This window comes from Benincasa hispida, chromosome 1, assembly GCF_027475165.1.
Source record: "Benincasa hispida cultivar pf3 chromosome 1, pf3_genome.v1.1, whole genome shotgun sequence".
Taxonomy (NCBI): domain Eukaryota; kingdom Viridiplantae; phylum Streptophyta; class Magnoliopsida; order Cucurbitales; family Cucurbitaceae; genus Benincasa; species Benincasa hispida.
The window spans coordinates 93,567,467-93,572,430 of NC_143478.1; positions in this window are offsets into that span (position 1 = coordinate 93,567,467).

Genomic DNA, 4,964 nt, shown 5'->3' on the forward strand with positions numbered 1-4,964 from the left:
GGAATTGAAATTGATATAAAAAAATAAATAAATAAAACTTAGGTGAATTTGCATTAAAAAATGATATGTCCTCCTTCTAATAAGACAGAAAGTTCATTTTTCTAATTTTTAATTTTAATATAAATTATTAAAAAATATTTAAAGTAATTAGTTTTTTAAAACTATTGTCCTTCCCGTAAATCACTTACGGGAAGAACTACAGAAAGTTCCCCTTTCTTAATTTTTAATTTTAATAGTAATATTAAAAAAAATTAATTAGATTTTTTTTTTTTAAAAAAAAACCCTACTTATCCTTCTTTGGGTTGGTCACTTATGGGAAGGATAGGAACATTTTAATTATTATTATTATTTTAATATAAATTAAGATTGTTTTCAAATATAGAATATAAATATATACCGATTATTCTATCACGATCTATCGTAGATAGACTGTGATATTTTACTATTATTTATAAATATTTTTAATAATTTTATTATTTAAAATAATTTTTAATATTTAAAAAAAAAAACTTGTAGATTTTTTTTTTAAAAAAAATATTCTTATGAAAAGAAAAGACGGTAATGTTTTCTTTTCTTTTTTTTAATATAAACTATAAATAATATTTAAAAACTTGTAATTAGATTTTTTTTATAAAAAAAAAACTACTCTCCTTCCTGTAAGTGACTTACGAAAAGAATGACAGAAACGTTTCCCTTTTTAATTTTAAATTTTAAGAATTATAATTAATGTTAGAAAAAAACTTGTAACTAGAACTAAATTTTTTTAAAGAAAATCCTTTGTCCTTCTTCTCGTAAGTCACTCACGGGAAGAAAGACCGAAAGTTCTCTCTCTTTTTTTATTTCAATATAAATTATAATTAAATTAATCAATTAGACCAATTTCACCTTTTAAAAATTAACAAATTATAGTTCTCCTAAATTTTAATTTTTTTTTTTACCGATTTCAATTCCATTTTTTTTCAGTATGTTTAAGTTGGTTATTTAATTTTAAACTTAAATTTACAAAAAAAATTTGTAAGAGGATAGTTTTTTTTTTTTTTAGTTTTAAATTTTTTATTTACCATTTTAGTTTTGAGTTGAACAAAAAAAAACCCACAAATTTTTCGTAAGATTTGGAATTTTATGAATTCCCCCCAATTTTTCAATTCTTATGAGAAATCTCAATGATTTTTTTTCCAGTAAGGTTTAAAATTGAAGTTTGGTTTGAAAAGTTGTAATACAAAAAGTAAAATAGAAAACGCTGAATGAATGACAAAATGGTATTTTCACTATGTGGGGTCCTCTATTTAAAATCTCAAAAAGTAAGAAAGAGTTGAAAAAAAGTAGTTTTTAAAAAAGATATTAGTTTTATAAGATGAAAACTTTTTTAGGTTAGAAATAACAAATTTCTGTATTTTTCTTTTGGAGTAACGTACAAATTTTCTCATCGTCGTGGCAATTGTATTTGAACTTGTTTAGTTTTTTATTAAATAGTTTTTTTTTAATAGGAAATATTATTATACAACAATAAGAGGGATCCCACAGCTCGGGATCAAGGCACCATAGCAAACAAAGCACCTACATAAACAACGCACAGCCGGAACAAGCATAACAATCCAAACTAGCACAACCCATAAATAGAGAGACGAACATACCAACCATAAGCAAAAAGTAAACATAATAACTAAAAAAAAAAAAAAAACCCTCAAACTGGGGACAACCCAAGAACCATAGTATTCAGGAGGAAGTAAAAGATAACGAACAACAAACAAGCTAGAGAAGGCCATGAAGATAAATCCGCCAAGAGACAGCACGCGCACGAACCATAGAGACAATAAGCTGTAACAAAGTAGACGCCAATCTCGGACGTCCGCCATGCAACCGAGGATTCCTCTCCTGCCAAATATAATAAATTGACGCACACCAGAAGGCTCGAAATAATTTACTCCGAACACGCTTACCCGACCCCATCCGACACACTCAGCTCAACTCCACATCCCACCCAGTAACCCGATGAGACGAACCTAACAGACGCAACACGCCCTCCCAAGATTTTGAGATTTTGCAATTGTGTTTGGGCTAGTTCAAGATTTTTGCTCAAAGTTACATCATTTAATGCATGTACACGAGTGATTTTAAACTTGTTAAAATCATTTTTGTCAAATTGAAAATTACTCCAAAATACACTTTTAATCAATCTATTTAATTTAATATTTAATTTTAGACATGTGAATACAAATTTCTTATCATCAAAATCGGTATGAATGATATTAAATAGAGTGCTTTTAAAAATGACAAAAATGATTTAAACCATTTGATAATCACTCTCAAACATGTTCTTAGTATAGAATACTGAAAATTATATAGAATTTATACTTGATGTTGAATGAGAAATTTTGGACCAATCACAAATTGTCACGTCATTCATGACGAAATTTCAAATCATTAAATTTGGGACAATTAGGAGTTGATATGTGTCCCAAATTGGAGTCGAAGACAAATTCTGATGACGCCACATGGTTTCATCATCACTGTTGAATCAGATAGGACTAATTTGACTCAATTTGATATTATTATTTGGGTTAAAGTCCAAATAAAGCCCAAAAATGGGCTAAATTTGATCCAAATGTCAAATCAGGCCCAAGTCCAACTAATTGGACCCAAAAGCCAAGCCCATGGACTAATCAAGCCCAAGCCCACGTAGCCCACCCGAGAACTTTATAAATAGAGAAGTCCTCTTCATTTGTGGGAGGTCAGTAACTCTACACTTCAGAAGACGTAGAGAGAATTCTCCCAACAATCAAAAGACGCTCTAACTACTGAAATTGACCACACTTGAAGACTAAAATCCTTTGAAGATACAAGCATTTTTCAAGAGTCCAAGTTCAATAACATCCACATGCTTCGCATCTATACATCAAACGTACACATTAAACCGAGAGAGAATCAGAGAATCAAGTACTAGAGATCGAACTACATCGCATCAAATCAACATCAACACCAACACCAACACCAACTCAATTTCAACTCCACGAAACAAGTTTATCCAAAAGCCTCGTGCGAACACTAATTTTCCAAGAATATCATCAAGCCCAAAGGCCGATCATCCAAGAAGATCAACAAGTCCAAGACCGATCATCCAAGAAGATCATCAAGTCCAAAGGCCGATCATCCAAGAAAATAAACAAACCCAAAGGTCGATCATCCAAGAAGATCATCAAGCCCAAAGGTCGTGTTGGGGTTGATGCCCTAAAGTCTCGTATCCTGTAGTTTGTAAATAGTTTGTACGAATGCTTATGTTGTATAATACATGATATTTACTTCACATCTTGTTTTTTGCTCAGTTGCATGTTTTATTTGCTTTACAAAAACCAATAAACATAAAATCCCTGGTTATTTGTATGTAACTTAAGCATGTATGTGGTGACATACAAGTGGATCATGTCTTGAGTGATAACCAAAATGGTCTATAGTATATGGATATAGGAGGGAAACCTTATCCTGATAATGCTACGAATGCGACCCGCTTTGTGGAATGGTCACAAGTGCTGTGACTTGTCACAGATGGTCTGATCCTGATCATTCGTGTTGGAGATATGCGAGCGGGGGAATCCTATACAAAGAGTTTGTATAAGACCTGACCACGAAGTGTTAACGTCTCGTTATATAACACCGTTCATGACAGAGACTTCACTTCACTTGGATGACCATAGGTAACATGACCTCAATCCTAAATGAGTTGGAACTCCTGCCATTGAGGGTGGTCCTTTTATTTATATGGGTGCGAGTGGCTAGATCGTCGATTCAAACCTACCATTTTAGGGATTCGTCTGATTTGAGGGCTGGGAACTCAGCTACACAAGATGGAACTCACTTCTTCCCTGAAACAGTGGTAAGTAGATAGATAGCTCTCTTAAGGGCTGATTCTAGGGCTTGAACGATGTGGCGCCACACACCTTCTCTTGGCCCGAGAGGTGTTCACACATAGTTGGACTATGTTGTATTATTCATTAGAGGAATCAATGGTACTTAAGAAGTGAGATGTAACTATAGGGGCAAAACGGTAAATTGATCCAGCTGTACTTACGAGCATCTGTGAAGGGTCATCGTACTCACGATTGGTTATATCCAATGGACACAGAAATATATCTGTTGTAAGAAGAGTTTAGTTGTTGGTCTTTAGTGGAATTCCTGACAGTTAACGGGTGGTGGATCTCGTGGCTTAAGAGTTTAGTCAACTATTCACGTACTGTTGGAGCTTCGAGCCACAAGTCCATTAGGTCCCCTGGGTAGCATGGATAAAGTCGAGAATCAGTGTTTGGGTTAATTTTAAATGTTCAAATTGACAAGAGGGAGTTCGATTATATATGATATAATTGAACTGGTTAATTATATATGATACAATTGACTAAATGTATGAGATACATTATTTTGGAGGAAATTAGATATAAATATGATTTATATCAAGTAGAGGAGAAATTAATATAGTAGATATGTGATATCAAACTATAGGGTAAGAATATAATATGATTATATTCATTAATTATTAATTTGGTTAATTATATGATAATTGGCCTAAAATTTCTCTCGAACGTGCGTTAGTGGGAGCAGCCTCATTTGATTATGGGAACCGAAGAATAAAATGAAAATTTGTTTCATTTTGCAAAGGTTCGGAAAAATTGGCATCGGTGTGGAAATGTAAACGATTGCTTAGTTGAGAGCCTATACGATAGTCGCTCAGCGCCTAAACGATCGACCTCGCGCTTAAACAATTGCTTAGTAAAACCTACACGATCGTGTAGCTTCTTCTAAACGATAAACATTTAGCTATACGATAGCTTCCTTTTTCTCCCACTTATTTATCGTCTACACGATGTTCTTTCTCCAGCCTCTACCAAACTCACCAAAGACCACACTTTGGATTCTCACTCCGAGAATACCAAGGGCTCCATTTTGGTGGTGTCGTCCCCGCTGCATTCACTTGT